This window comes from Dioscorea cayenensis, chromosome 20 (assembly GCF_009730915.1).
Source record: "Dioscorea cayenensis subsp. rotundata cultivar TDr96_F1 chromosome 20, TDr96_F1_v2_PseudoChromosome.rev07_lg8_w22 25.fasta, whole genome shotgun sequence".
In the NCBI taxonomy this organism is placed as follows: Eukaryota; Viridiplantae; Streptophyta; class Magnoliopsida; order Dioscoreales; family Dioscoreaceae; genus Dioscorea; species Dioscorea cayenensis.
This window is the reverse complement of record NC_052490.1, coordinates 24,168,839-24,185,460: the sequence shown is the minus strand read 5'-3', so window position 1 is coordinate 24,185,460 and position 16,622 is coordinate 24,168,839. Positions and strand designations below refer to the sequence as shown.

General features: G+C 43.4%; 2 non-coding genes across 2 annotated transcripts; both read left to right on the top strand.

Moving 5' to 3' along the window:
- Positions 1–6,225: 6,225 nt before the first annotated feature.
- On the top strand, positions 6,226–6,332 carry LOC120252400. The gene has a single exon (XR_005533933.1). It is a non-coding gene; the product is annotated as a small nucleolar RNA R71 (small nucleolar RNA).
- Positions 6,333–12,670: 6,338 nt separating this feature from the next.
- LOC120252411 lies at positions 12,671–12,777 on the top strand. Its single transcript, XR_005533942.1, has one exon. It is a non-coding gene; the product is annotated as a small nucleolar RNA R71 (small nucleolar RNA).
- Positions 12,778–16,622: the final 3,845 nt, after the last annotated feature.

Here is a 16,622-nt window from a genome sequence, read left to right as displayed (position 1 = left end):
AGTGCTCTTCTACAGTCTTCGACTTGAATAGCTTCCCAATTCCATATTTTCATCGGGGTAACGCAAACGGGCACACGTTCACGTCGTGAATCACTTGCTTTTTCAATGATATATATGTTGGTGGGGTTCTTGTTCTTGTATGCATAAGACAGAATGCTCGAGTATGCCTGCCTTTGTGCCCCACCAAATGGATGTACTCACTCGAATGCGAGGAGGTTGGCACACACTCTAACATCTCACACCTGTCCTATGTCTTCGCGTTTGAACCTTAGTAAGATCTCCTCCAAAATAGGTGCATTATGATCCACATTGGCCCATTTCCTTCATACTCGGCCTCACAACCCTACCTGCATAAAAGTAACATAAAAACACACATATCAATGTAAAAAAACTGAGAAAAGTAATGCTCAACATAAGGAATGAACGAGCATTCATATCGCACAAACACTTATCAAACTCCCCCACACTTAAGTTTTTGCTTGTCCTCAAGCAAACATTAAAACATTCTGTGCATCAATGAAGAAAATATTGAAAGTGCTTGGCCTTAGGTTCACCAAAGTATACAAAGATAGCATTCTACAAGTAAGGAAAATTTCAACACTAAATACAAAAAATCAATGCTCTAGCTAAAAATTGAATAAAAAAGGATAACAAACCCGAATTTCATGTAAGTGTGTGAACTCAATCAAAACACCCCAAGTTATACTCCTCAAAGTTCTAAGTGCAAGGGACTTATTTATCTACACAAGTGATAAAAATTTTAAAAGATGGTAGTAGCTTCACACATCCTCTAAGGTAGCCCTTTCCAAAGCGGCCGTTAAGGTGGCTTTCAGACTTTCGAGGTGGTAGCTCTTTCTACCCGGGTGGTAGCTCTCACTCATCCTATGAGATAGCTCTTTCTCTCATTAGGGGCACAACTAGTATCCGACCTGTGAGAGTAGCTTCATACTTCATAGGTGGTAGCTTTTTCCACCCAATCAAAAAGAAGTAAAACCTAACTAGTCCCTTTTAACATCAAACATGACTTTCCAATAGAGTTAAAAGAGTGAGTAGTGCACTAAGTGTAAATCGGGCAAAAATTCCTAAAAATTCAAGCAAGAACTAGAGCATGAAAAACATTCAATGTTAACAATTCTCCTAGACTTAAGAATACAAACATTGCAACTAAGGTGAACCGCCATTGGCTATGTGAGCATATATCAATCAAGAACAATAGAAAAGATGTGCGCATTATGAAACTCCCCCCCCACACACTTAAGTTGTACTTTGTCCTCAATGTACACATGCAAGCTCACTCAAAATATATCATTCAAAAATAGATGTGTGAGAAGCAATCAAAACAATACTTCCCTGACTCCTAGTGTTGCGTTTGATGAATCTAATTTATTGGGAGTAGTGTTCCAACGGGTTTTGAAGCTCGCACGGCCAAGTGCCAAAGCACCTTGGCTGTGCCCATAACTAAGTCTCAATTTCCAAGAAGACAAGACCATCTGCACACATACACGAGGGGGTTCAGTGAAGCTCAAGAAAAACAAAAATAACTTGAGTGTATAAAAGATGAAGCAATGAATACAACTCGATAATGCAAAATAGCATAAACTCATAAGGAAAATCCTCTCTGAGTGAACAAGTCTAAAAACAAGAAAATAAGATAAATTAAAATGCATGAAAGTAAAAGAAAGGTCAAGTGTCGAAGTCGCTCTCGGGCTCCGCTGCTGCTGCTGCGGAAGTGGAAGCATATTGTGGGTCCTCTTGTGCTGGGGTGAGGATGGAGGTGCTGGAGGTACTGGTGGTGCTTGAAGAGTCCTCGGCTGCAGGACGAATGATGAGGCAACATCTCGCTCTAGGATCTGCTGTAATATGTCGAAACGCGCCATGAACTCTGTGTACTGAGTAGCCTGCGTAGCCCTAATCTCGGCAACCTCGGCTAGGACCACTCCTATAGCATTATCGAGCCTCTCAAAGCGATCATTGGCTTGAGAAGGTGAAAACATACGCACAGGGGGTGGTTCCTCGGCCGCTGGAGATGCCTCGATCTCCATCGATGCGTGCTGAGGCTCGGGGGCGGGCTGAGATGCTCCAGCATCATCACCCTCATCCTCTGCTATCTCCGAGCTGGTAGAACTAACGAAAAACCCTCGTCCGAACCTCGCGGACCATGCCCATCCACGCATCGTCCCCTAGACCCTGGGGAGGCGGGTTACACTTGTCTCTCGGCCACGCGAATCGAATCCAAGAGACCCATGCCCAAAGCACTAATCTCAGTAATGTAAGGACCCAGAAGATCGCTCCCGGGTCTAGTGTCATCGTCTCCGGTGTCCCGATGTAATCGGCCAAGATGTGCACTAAGTGGATCGATGCGAGCTCTACCATCGAGTACAAAGTCATGTAGCTCTCGGGCGGCTCAAGACACCGATGAATATCGCCACGGCCATTCACCGACCTACTCAGTGATTGCGTGCAAATATCATGAGGGCGGTCGGGAAAAGGCACATGGCCTTGGAGACCCGCTCCATACTCGACCACGACCACATAGCACTCTGTAAGCCCTCTGCGGGGTCAAGGTTCGAGGATAATCAGTAGGCAACTGTGCATACTCCTCTGAATCTGTGAATGCCTCCTCGTATAAGCTAAGTAGTATGGAAAACTGGGTAATTCTCAAACTATGGTGGCGTCCAAAGACTCTGAACTGAATGGTGCCCAAATTGTTGAAGCTTCGTCACGCTCTATCAAACTCAAACGAGGAGAGCACCTCTAGTGCAAACTCTCGGATAGCTGGCTCTCTAATCATCAACAACTGCCAACCACCATCTGAAACAAGGTCCTCAACCTCATCAGCGAACTCATCTCCCTGCTGAAGATCTCGTAATATAGTCGTGTCCAGGAATCGAGTGCATGCGAGCCCGAGTCTCGATAGCGCTCATAACGGGCCTGATGTTCGGGAATCGCAAATCGCATGCCCTCGGGCTCGGGAGGATGACTCACGTGGCCTCTTATCGACTTGCTTCTTTGTCCTAGGTGCCATGATGCGCCAAATTTAAAACAAAAATTAGTCAAACAAGTTGATAAAAACAATCTGCAATCCACATTTCGTAGTGCAGAATTTCCATACGCCCTGTATGGATTCACGGGGCTTGAGAGCACTGCTGACCCGGTATCAACAATCCAAAAATACAACTCAATAATAACTCTAACTTCGTTCTAAACGTAAATCATTGTTCCAATTGAAGAAACGAAGCATTGTTAACAAGATTAATCAATAGAAATCATGAATTGACGAAGAAGATGAAGAAAATGAATTTACCGACGAGGAGAAGTGAGAAAATAGAGAGCCGGCCGGAAAACTTGCTAAAATCCCACCAAACTGGAGCAATGGACTCGGAGAATGTTGTGAGAGTGTTTTCAAGTGAAAAGGAGTCGTGAAGAAGGAGAGAAATCATCCCCGTTTTAAACAGAACTCGCGACTTTTGACGTTATGTGCATCCACACGGGCGTGTGAAAATTCCCCATGCCCGTGTGCCTCACTTCAAAAGCTCCACAGGGGCGTATGCACGCCCCTGTGGCTTCCCTGGACATCCGAGAAAGATATCAAGTCTTCCACACGCCCGTGCGGAAATTCCCCACGGGCGTGGATATTCACAAGCCCGATTCATAGAGGCAGCCACACGCTCCTGTGTTTTCTCGGGATGGAGGGAACAACTCGCGAAAGCTTCGCGCAGGGCATGCGAGAGTACCCCACGCGTGTGTGGTTCACAAGGTCACCCAGTGGGCGAGTCCACACCTGTGTTCTCGGGAAAATCGCCCTAACTCTGCAGGGAAGGCACACGCCCTGCACGGAGTACCCATGGGCGTGCGCCCGGTCAGCATGGTCATCCACAGGCGAGCCGCCCTGCGCCCTCTCTCGAAGAGTTCACGGCACAGCCGCGCGTGACGGAAATTCCCCACGCCCGTGCGTTTTCTCTGGATGACTTAGAAAAACCTGCAGGCTCTGCAGAAATATTCTGAACATGTTGACATACTCAGAGCCTGCCCTATTATGCAAAATTTACCAGATAAAAACACAAAAATAGAACTCAAATGACCAAGTTTTGCCAATTCGCAACAAAACACACAATGAATTCCTTTAAAACCCACAATAAAATCCCAGCACATGCACTCAAAAATTTAAACACCAACACTTAACAACTTATTCATGCAAACAAACTAAACTAAAAGGCACGAAAATAGTAAACACTTGGGTTGCCTCCCAAGAAGCGCTTGTTTAACGTCACTAAGCTTGGCGTATCTTTCTTACCTCACGGGGGTTCATGAATGAAGGTTGCCCTCTTACCCATAACTTGAAAGCATGATGAGCAAAGTCTCTTGAGAGTAGAGGGTGTACTATCGGGCTTCGGACCACCTAGCAATCGTTCATCCAAATTCCTTGGCTCATGTACGTCTCCAATAGTCTTGGTGCATTTTCGGTGGCGTCTCCTAGCCCTCTTCATTTTCCGGAGCACATTCTTCAAGATCCCCGGGGTAGATGTTTCCTCTCCATTCGAACCAAGCATCATTACTTCTTCATTGCTGTCCTCTTGGTCGAACAAACCTTCATACAGATCCGGGTTGAACATTTCCTGTATATATTCATCAATAATCTCATCAGTAGTGTCTAGAAAATAAAAAGTGTCATCAAAATCAAGAGAATGCCACATGGCTTCAGCAAGGCGGTAAGTGAGCTTATCGTCTCCGACTCTCAATGTAAGCTCTCCTCCGTCCATGTCAATCAATGCTTTAGAAGTTCACAAGAACGGTCTACCAAGTATCAAGGGTACATCTGCATCCTTATCGACATCCAGCACTACAAAGTCAACCGAAAAAATGTACTTGTCCACCTTGACAAGCACGTCATCAATGATGCCTCTCGGATGTTGTACCGTTCGGTCCGCTAATTGTAAAGTCATCCGAGTAGGCCTAGGCTCACCCAAGCCTAGCTTTTGGAAAAAGTATGGCATGGGGTTGATACTTTCCCATCGAATGCCATTTCCTCACCTAAGTTGCCGATGTTACACGGAATAATGAAGCTTCCCGGATCCTTCTTCTTGTTCGGCATGTTCTTTTGCAACACCGCCGAGCTTGAAGCATCAAGCACCACTGAAGCACTCTCCTCTAATTTCCTCTTGTTGGTCAATAGGACTTTCAGGAACTTCGCATACTTAGGCATTTGAGCCAAAGCCTCAACAAAAAGAATGTTGATGTGGAGTTACTTCAACAAACTCAGGAACTTCTTATACTGTTTATCCCCTTGGTCATTCTTCAATCTAGAGGGATAAGGGATTCTTGGCTTGAAACGTTGGGGTGCCACCTCTTTCTCTTTGTTTGCTCCCTTCTCAACCTCTACGACCTCGGGTGCGTGTTCTTTCGGCTTCTCATTCGGAAGCCTCCCTTCAACCTCACGACCGCTTCTCAAAGCGATCGCCTTCACATGTTCTCTCGGGTTGGTTTCCGTGTTACTTGGTAAACTTCCATGTGGCCTTTCGGAAAGATAATTTCGCAATTTGCCACTTTTGATTTTCAAGATTGTGTAAGAAGGCGGTGTGATTGCGAAGTGTAGCCTCGACTGATTCAAACCTTGTATTTGTCGATTGAACAAATCTTGCCAAGTGCTTCTCCAAATCCGTCATTCGGGTTTCCAAGCCCGAAATTCTGCTTTCCACTTGAGGGGCTTGTTGTTGTTGGAACCCCGATGGCCCCATGGTCTTTTGTGGTCCTTGATTACTCCATGAAAAATTGGGATGATTCTTCCAACCTGAATTGTAGGTGTTCTTTGTATGGATTCCCTTGAGGTCTCATTCCATTACCTACAAAGTCAACATTCTCAAGCGAAGAAACATCACCAATGACGATTGGAGCAATCGGAGGGAGCATGTCCTCCACCACAACGGTGCAATTGGTCATGGCCACAACTCTATTTCGAAGCTATAAGATCTAGCTTCTTACTCAAACTCTCCACTTGCGCCCGCCAATGAAGTTACCGCATCAATTTCATGGAGTCGGCCACTTTTTTTCTTTTTCCCTAGCGGTCCACTTTGGTAACTATTTAACCCCTATTTCCTCAATCAATTGACGAGCCTCGTCGGGGGTTTTTGCTACCTAAGGTACCTCCACGTCGCCGCATCCAAGAGTTGCCTTGTACTCGGGTTCAAACCATTGTATGAAAGGTTTGAACAATCATCCACTCCAGGGAATCCGTGTTGCGGACACTTGCGCAGGAGTTCCTTGAACCTTTCCCATGTCTCGAATAGAGACTCCAATTAGAACTGCATAAAGGATGAGATCTCATTCCTAAACTTTGCTGATTTTCTTGGAGGGAAATAACGGCCTAGAAAAGCTTCTACCATCTCCTCCCATGTAGTGATTGATGCTCTAGGTAATGAGTGTAGCCACTGCTTCACTTTCCCATTTAAAGAAAATGAGAAGGTTCTCAACTTGATGGCATCATTCGTCACACCATTTATCTTCAGCATGTCACACACCTCGAGGAAGCTCTCTATGTGACTGTTTGGATCCTCATCGGCCAAACCGTTGAATTGTGCGGACTGCTGCACCATATGGATGAATGCCGGCTTTAGCTCGAAATTCTGAGCTGTAATTGGGGTATGCACAATAATCGATTGTGTCCCCAACACTGAAGGTCTGGCATAATCGGATAGTGTTCGTTGTTGCTCATTTTGTTCTGCCATGTTGTCAGATCCCTCTACTTCCAAATCAGCTGTGTTAGGCTGTTCTTGTACAGGTTCTTTCCCTTTCCTTCAAAGTGTACGTTCAAGCTCAGGGTCTCCTTCAATCAATATTGATGGATTCCCTCGGGTCATAACCTGGAGCTGCACCAAAAGTAAAGAAAAAGAAAATCAGAATGATGATAGAATAAGAAGATATGAAATAGAATGTGTAGTGAAATAGCTAAGAAAACAAAGTGCAAAGTATCTCTAAACGCCTAACTCCCCGGCAACGGCGGCAAAAACTTGACAAGATCCCCTTGCTTATATCCCGCAAGTGCACGGGCTTGTCGAAGTAATAATCCCGGGTGAGCGGGGTCGAATCCACAGGGAGTAGGGAGTAAAGACACTTAATTCGATTCTTAGCTATGTGAAGTAGCAACAATGATAAGTGTGGTAATGATTCAATTCTCAGAAATTAAAAGCAACAAGTAAGGAGCAAAAGTAAGGAGGAGGCAAGGCAATCAATAAAGATGGGGTACTCGGATGATGCTTCAGCTAGGATAATTGCTTCAAGTGCAAGAACTCTCTATTATGCTTCCTAATCAATGCAATGGTGAGTCGTGGAAATCCTTACATACATAGTCCCAAATCTAAGGTCAACTATGGCTAACTCTATACATGAGCTCTAGGGATTCCATGTGATAAATCTCTTCTTAGATTTAGACCTAACCCTTTGGTCCAGGCGGAAGGTCCCTAGCCACAATTAAGCCCTAGATACTAAGATCACCTTAACGCTTCACTCCATTGCACGCGCAACTAGGCCCCAGCGGAGGTTCATCCCTTAGACCATTCACTCTATTATGGTTGCAAAGAACTCGAGGAATGGAGGTAGAATCTATCACGTTGGAGGGAAAAAGGGGACGCTCCTGTACCTCTCGACTCACCCTCTCAACCCTCTCAACCCTCTCCAACCTAGCTTTGTCTAACGCTCATGGTGTGTCACTCACTCACAAGGTTACCAACAAGAACTCTCAACCCTAGTGTCACTCTAGGGGAAATGTTCATACAATCAAGCATTCAAGGTTGGAGCTCACAATAAACATCAATTTATTGAAAGCATAATAAAGAAGTTCAATGAAACGAATACATCCTAGGGTTCACAATCACCCAAGTACCAGGGTGAGGGTTTAGCTCTCCATGGAGCTAAGTACAATCAAAGAAATCGAAATGTAAAAAGCAATGAATCCATAAAAGAAACCCCTCGATGGTCGTGTCGATGGTCTTGTGGAAAGCCCTCTACTGTCAGTCCAAAGGATTCCTTCAGTCCGGTATAGGATACGCCTCGATCGAAGCTCCCCTACCAACCTTCTTCCTAATGGAATCGCGATGTCGGAGCCATAGAACCTCTCCAAAACCATGGCCAATACCCCTCCAAACCCTAGCCGAAGCCCTCTCGCAAGTTGGGGAAAAGATGGAGAAAAGAATACCAAAATCGGGGCTGAATCGGCTTTAAATAGAGTTAGAATCGGGCAACTCCACGGGCGTGGATGGTACACGCGCCCGTGCGGAATTTCCACACGGGCTTGGATAATTTCCACTAGCGGCTGTAAACAGTGCTGCTGCAGTCGTTGCTACATTGTTGCTAAAGTACTCTTCTACAGTCTTCGACCTGAATAACTTCCCAATTCCATACTTTCATCGGGGTAATACAAATGGGCACACGTTCACGTCGTGAATCACTTGCTTCTTCAATGATATATATGTTGGTGGGGTTCTTGTTCTTGTATGCATAAGACGGAATGCTCGAGTGTGCCTGCCTTTGTGCCCCACCAAATGGATGTACTCACTCGAATGCGAGGAGGTTGGCACACACTCTAGCATCTCACACCTGTCCTATGTCTTCGCGTTTGAACCTTAGTAAGATCTCCTCCAAAATAGGTGCATTATGATCCACATTGACCCATTTCCTTCACACTCGGCCTCACAACCCTACCTGCATAAAAGTAACATAAAAACACACATATTAATGTAAAAACCTGAGAAAAGTAATGCTCAACATAAGGAATGAACGCTTCGCGTTCATATCGCGCAAGCACTTATCAAGTATACTTTGGGTTGACTTGAGTGAGTTCACACACTTACACGATTTCAGGTTTGTTGTCCTTTTTTATTCAAGTTTTTAGGTAGAGCATTGATTTTTAGTATTTAGTGTTGAAATTTCTCTTGTAGAATGATCTCTTTGCATGCATTGGTGAACCTAAGGCCAAGCACTTCCAATATTTCCTTTATCTATGCATGCAATGTTTTAATTTTTGCTTGAGGACAAGCAAAAGCTTAAGTGTGAGGTAGTTTGATAAATGCTTGTGTGTTGAGAATGCGAAGTGTTCTTTCCTTACAATGAGCATTACTTTTATCAGGTTTAAGCGCTAATACATGTGTATTTGTGTTCTTTTGCGCAGGTAGGGTTGTGAAGATATGTTTTATGAAAAGAAGCCAAAAATAGATCGTGAATGCATTATTTGATAAATCTTGGAAGGAACAAACGCGAAGACACAAGTTGGCCTCAAAGATACGTCAATGTGTGCCAACCTCCATGTATTCAAGCAATTATAATGATTTGGAGGGGCACATGGGCAGTCACATTTGCGTATCCTGACTTATGCATTGTTAGCAAGATCCTCATCAATGAACCCATTTATTAAAGAAGCGACGCGACCTACAGCGTAAACGTGTGCCCGTTTATGTTGCCTCGATGAAAAGTGGATTCAGGAGTGTTTTTGGCGGAGTACTGTAGTAGGTAATGTATCAATGTACTCTAGTAGTTACTGTTCATAGCACATAGAAAATCAGAAATTCAAAGAATCCACACGGGCGTGTGGAAATTCCACACGCCCATGTGGATGCCCGATTACAGCCCTTTAAAAGGCGCGATTCAGCCCTGATTTCTCCATCTTTTCCCCTATCTTTTCTTCCACCTTTCCCCATCTTTGGAGGCGCCGGCGGCTAGGGTTTGGAGAGATTTTGGCAAGGCATTGGAGAGGTTTGATGGCCTTCGACACCGCGTTTCCTTCAAAAGAGAGTTATTGGGGGAGCTTTCGTCGGCACTGATCCGGCGAGGTGTGCCCTAGATTTGACGATTGGACCTTTGAAGAAGACACGGCCGATCCACAAGACCTTCGACACGAACACAAGGGGGTTTTCATTTATTGATTACATCTCTTTACTTTTGATTTCATTATCTATTGTATTTTGCTCCATAGAGAGCTAAGCCCCTAGTGGGTACTTGGGTATTTGTGAACCCTAGGATGTATTCGTTTCATTGAATATCTTTATTATGCTTTCAATTAATTGATATTTATTGTGAGTTCCAATCTTGTAGGCTTGATTGTTTGAATACTCCCCTAGAGTGACATTAGGGTTGAGAGTTCTTGTGGTAACTCTTGTGAGTGAGTGACACACCATGAGGGTTAGACAAAGCTAGATTAGAGAGGGTTGAGAGGGTGAGTCGAGAGGTAGTGAAGCGTCCCCTTTCCCTCCAGTGTGATCTATCCTACCACCATGTTCCAAGAGTTCTTTACGACCATAGTAGAGTAAATGGGCTAAGGGATGACCTTCCACTGGGGCTTAGTTGCGAGTGCAACAGAGTGAAGCGTTAAAGTGATTTTAGCACCTAGCGCTTAATTGTCGTTAAGGACCTTCCACCAGAACCAAAGGGTTAGGTCTACACATAGGAATAGGGTTTATCATTTGGAATCCCTAGAACTCATTGCAATTCTATACGAGTGTGAGGTTGAGAGGTTATTCAATTTCTCCTCTGTGAAATGTATAGAGTTAGGCATGGTTGACTTTAGATTTGGGACCATGTATTAAAGAATCTCCAAGACTCATTAATGCATTACTTAGAAAGCATAATAGGGGGTTTTGCACTTGAAACGATTGTCCTAGGCGGAACAATATCCGGGTACCCCATTTATCGTCGATTGCCTCCCCTATCTTTTACTTGCACCTCCTTTATCTTTTTCTTATTTTTATTTGCATTGAGTTTGTTTTCACATCACTTTCAACATATTTCCATTCTAGTTAAATAGCAATCTTGGTGGTTCTAAGCACTATTCCCTGTGGATTCGACTACCCTCTCACCGGGGTATTATTACTTCGACACTCGTGCACTTGTGGTTTACACGCATATTCAGTCGTGTCATTCTTCATTCTCTAACTCTCCCAAACACTCATCCAAAGGGTTTATCGAGAGCATCTCCTTCACACAATCAGAAATCAACCTATCAGTTTCATCAATGAAGTCAAGTGTGTTATCATGATCTAAAGAATATTTCATAGCAGCCGGCAAAGTGTACACCACTTCCTCTTCTCCAACTCTTAATGTTAATTTCCCTCCTTTCAAATCAATTAGCGCACTTGAGGTGCTGAGGAATGGTTGGCCGGGAATCAATGGTATCTCCACATCCTCATCGATGTCCATGATGACAAAATCCATAGGGAAAACAAATTTGTCCACTCGGACAATCACATCTTCAACAATCCCACGAGGTTTCCTTGTTGATCGATCCACCAATTGTAGAGTCATCCTCGTGGGCCTTAACTCATCCAGGCCAAGTTTTAAATACATGGTGTAGGGCATGACATTTATACTAGCCCCCGAATCCACTAGAGCATTTTCTTCGACTCTACCTTCAAGCATGTACGGGATAATGAAGCTTCCCGAATCTATCAACTTTTGTGGGAGCTTTTTTCCTAAAATAGCCGAGCAATTCCCCGTAAGTGCAACCGTGCCTTCTTCGTCCAACTTTCTCTTGTTTGTAAGGAGCTCTTTTAAAAAATTGGCATATTTTAGCATTTGAGTCAATGCTTCAACTATCAGGATGCTTAAGTGGAGTTGCTTAAAGATGTTGATGAATTTTTTGAAATGAACATCCTCCTTGTCATGCTTCAATCTGGTTGGATAAGGGATCGGAGGCTTGTACTCGGATGATTTTGACGGTCCTTGTTGTTGCAGCTTATCATTTCTTCTCTGATTTTGATCTTCACTGTTTTATTCAACTAGCTTGGGGGTCTTCCCCGAAGGCTACCCTACTTTCCTTGACACTTGGGTCATCCTCGACCTTTGTCTCCACTTGCCTCCCACTTCTAGGAGCAATGGCCTTCAAGTGCTCCATTGGATTGTCTTCCGTGTTACTTGGAAGACACCCTAGAGGACATTCAGAATTTTCCTTCGTGAGTTCCCCTACTCGATGCTCAAGTGACTTTACCGAAACTTTGGGGTTTCTCAAGATAGAACCTATCTCACTAAACTGTTCGGTGTGCTGAGTGAGCTAAGCATTCACCTTGGCAAGTCGTCCATCCATGCTACTAGTTAGGCTATTGAACCTGTCATTAGTACTGAGCATGAACTTGGCAAAGGACCTCTTCTGTAGTAAATTTCTTCTCAAAGGCTGGTTGCTGAAATTGAGATCCTTGAGGTGGTGTACCTCTTTGTTCTTGGCCTCGGTTCCATGAAAAATTTGGTGTGGTTCTTCTACCCTGGATTGTAAGTTGAGTTGTATGGGTTTTTTTTCTTTTGTTGCCCCCCAATATAATCGGCATTCTCAATGGAAGCGATAGAGGACCTAGCAATAGGACATTGGGTTGCACCATGCCCACCACTGCAAGTGCTACAACTCAACACTGATTCCGGCCTTGAACTACTTCCCATAAAAAAATCAAGCTTTCTAGTTAACACATCGACCTTTGTGGCCAAGGCATCATTGCTACTCACTTCATAAAGCCCAGCAGTCTTTTGTAAAGATCCTCTTGAGGCCCAATGTGATTCATTGCTCGCCATAGACTCAAGTAATTGCTTGGTCTTATTGGGATACTTGTTGCTAAGGGAACCACCGGCTGCGGCATCAATAAGTTGGCGAGTAGCATAATTCAGCCCATTATAAATGATTTGTACACGCATCCATGAGGCAAAACCATGATGGGGACACCTTCTAAGGAGATCCTTGAATCTTTTATAGGCTTCAAACAATGTTTCTGACTCCCCTTGTTTAAAGGCTGAAAATTCTTATCTCAACTTCGCATCTTTGCTTGGCGAAAAATACCTCCCAAGGAACATCTCAACCATATCCTTCCATGTTTTTATAGACCCTGGAGATAATGATGTAACCCAATGATATGCCCCGTCTCTCAAACTGAATGGAAATAGCCTCAAACGGATAGCATCGTCTAACACCCCATTAATCTTGAATGTAGAGAAAATTTGGAGGAACTGGGAAAGGTCGTCATGTGCATCTTCATTTGCACGACCATTGAATTGAACCGAGTTCTGGACCATGCCGATTGTACTTTCTTAAATTTCAAAGTTGTTGGATGCCACGGATGGTGCTTGAACACTAAACTCATCACCCGTGAATTGAGGTCTTTCATATTCGAATAAAGTGTGTCTCTCTTCGGCCATGATTGAAGACTCTCTATCCTCAATTTCAATGTTTTGTGTACCCAACCCTTCACCAACTTCTCTCAATCTCCAATGTAAAGTTCTTTCAATCTCACTATCTGGTGTAATCAAGGTCGATGGGTTTGAACGTGTCATGCACAACACCTTGCAAAACCAAGAAAAATGGTAGAAAGTTAAGATCAAAGGAAAAGACAAATAACTATAAAAATGAGTAAAGAATGAAATGGCTAGAATAATAATCTAAAAGTTTCCTAGAATTCCTTAATGTTCCCCGGCAACGGCGCCAAAAACTTGATTGCTTTCCCGCAAGTGTACGGGATCGCCAAGTAATACCTTGTGTGAATATGATAAGTGTCTAAATGTAGGTGTTTTCGTATATATATCGTATTCACTTTGCATCATATATATTTTGTATGCACTGTACCAGCGGAATGACTTGGAGTTGTCTGCCCAGATTTTAATACTACCCAGTATACAGGCCATATGGAGGTTGTATGCACCCCGTATGAAACACGAATCTAGGGTTTTTGAGTGCTATACGACCCCCATACGACCCCTATACGGCCCGTATGTCATGGGGGAGTATAAATACTGACTTTTAGGGCAGAACAAGGGACTTTTTCTGGGCATATTTTGAGAGATAACTTGAGAGGCTTTGGACGACCTTGGGAAAGAGAAGAAGGGCAAGGAAGCTAAGAGATCATTCAAGGCCAAGGTCCAAGACTCTCAAGGCAAGAAGGTAACATCATTCAAGGGGAGATCTACCATGATTTGAAGAAAGGAGACCCGTGGCTAGAGTAAGCATCATTCAGCACATTTTCTACCTCCTCCTCCACTATTTTCTCTAGGGAGTGTCATGTATGCTTTTCTTTTGTGTTTCAGTTGATTGTATTGCTTGTTGTGGGATGATGACACACTAGACCCCCAAGGCCACCGGGTGTTTGTGAACCTTGGGGCGTTTTATCATGTATTTTGGATGATTACTTGTTAATTCCATGCTTGGGTAATTTTGAGATTTAATCGATTATTTTTATGCTAAGTGCTACACTAAGGAGAAATCTGTAGCTCTTTTATGAGTGATGCATGTAGATGTGACTTACTCGCATGTATTAGATCATGAATGGATTAGAAGGGAATACTTTTATAATCACGCCGAGAAATTGGGTGTTGGTAGCCCTCCATGGTTGGTTAAGCCAAAGAAGAGTAGGTTTACTCCTATTTGAGATTTCCTTGTGCGTAATGCAATCATAGGAATGTGGATTTGGAAGAAATTCCTATCTATGTTCATATGGGATTAGGGTTCAATAGCCGAGAAATTGGGGTTGTTCTAATCTAGAAATCTCTTGGTCCATTTTACCCTTACATCTTTTAATCATCATCCATGTTTCATGATACTCCTCAAGGGGATCCACACCCATAGGCCTTTGCATTACATTGAATTTCTTGCTTGCTCATTGCTTGTTCTTTCTAATTTGTTGGAAATCTTGTTTTAGTTTTAATTGCTTCTGGTGGAGTAAATTCCATCACTTGAGATCTTAGGCTAGATAATAGTTCGAGAAGGAGTAATAAGAGATCCTTAGCCCCGAGGAATACGATCCTCATGTCTTCACACGAGGTATTACTTGGCGATCTCGTACACTTGCGGGGAAGCAATCAAGTTTTTGGCGCCGTTGCCAGTGAACTTTAAGGAATTCTAGGAAACTTTTAGATTATTACTCTAGCCATTTCATTTTTTACTCATTTCTATAGTTATTTTTATTTTCCTTTGATCTTAATATGAGTTAATCCAAACTCGTATAACTACAGGGTGGAGGGTATGCATCGACTATAGAAAATTTAATGAAGCCACCCGAAAAGATCATTTTCCCCTACCATTCATTGAACAGATGCTGGAGAGACTAGCTGGACATGCCTACTATTGCTTTCTGAATGGGTTCTCTGGTTATTTCCAAATTCCCGTCGCCCCCGAAGATCAGGAAAAGACTATGTTCACTTGTCCGTATGGCACATTTGCTTATCGCCGCATGCCTTTTGGGCTATGTAACGCCCTGGCTACCTTTCAGAGATACATGACAGCCATTTTTGAGGACATGGTAAAAGATTTTATGGAAGTGTTCAAGGATGATTTTTCCGTCTTTGGTGATTCATTCGATGTGTGCCTCAAGAACCTTGAGCGGGTCCTCATTCGATGTGAAGAGACTAATCTTGTGCTTAGTTGGGAGAAATGCCATTTCATGGTCCAGGAGGGAATAGTCTTGGGTCACAAAATTTTGAAAGAAGGAATTGAGGTCGATAAGCCAAAGATTTCCACCATCAAAAAATTATGATAAGAGTCTAAATGTATGTATTTTAGTATATGTATTCCATACTTCTAGCATGTATTTTTATAAGAATTGATTCCCGTTTTGTGCTTAATCATGTGTTATTTGCTTTGCAGGGTACAAAAACGCCACGGAGGACACGACGATACAATTTGGGCAAAAAAGAGAAGAAAACCAGGTCGCGGTACTATAGCGTATACACTACAGCAAAATTACTGTAGCAGGAGTACTGTACCATTGACACTGTAGTTGCCACTCTAGCACCTGGCAAGTCAGGAATTGAATCATGGCATACGGCCTCAATGCTGCCCGGGATTGAGCTCGGGATGATTACTGTAGCCATAGAAGTGGACAGTTTGCTTGATGTCATGCTGGCTCAATGAGGTGCTCATTGAGCCAATATGGATACTGTTACGAGAGCTTTTATACATTTTTGCCTACCCCAAACGGCCTCAATGAGGTCCACATTGAGCAGGTATACCACCCGTATAGAGGCCAATTTGAGGGGGTTTTCATTACTTTTGTTATGTTTTTATCTTCCTTGTATATTGTATAAGTGTCCCTTATCATGAGGGATTAACTTATTGTTGTCTTTGGATTTGGATGAATCCTAGGGTTAATCTTGTGTATGAACTTGGGATGTTGTTCTTCATTTAATTTGATGGTTGTTTGAGATTCAATATTTCATGCTTTGATGCTTAGAATTACATGTATGGAGAAATCCGTAATTCTATTATGAGTTGTATGCGTAGATGTGACCTACTCACATGTACTAGATCTAGGAGAGATTGAAAGGGGATACTTGTGACTATACGCTGAGAGATCGGGTGTTGGTAGCCCTCCATTGCTAGGTTTAAGCTGAAGGATAGTAGGTTTACTCATATTAGAGAACTCCTAGAACTTAATGCGGTCATAGGTGTGTTGATCCAGAAGAGATTCCGATTGATATTCATATGGGATCAGGGGTTAGTCACCGAGAGATTGGGGCTAATCTACTCACAAGGTCTCTAGGTCTCAATCATCATCAATGCATCTTTAACTCATCCTAGTTCGGGACTTAATGACAACCCTAGGTGGATTCCTTGTCCAAACACTCCCTTCTCATTCTTGATACTCCCTTGTTTGTTTACATCCCTGTGCTAG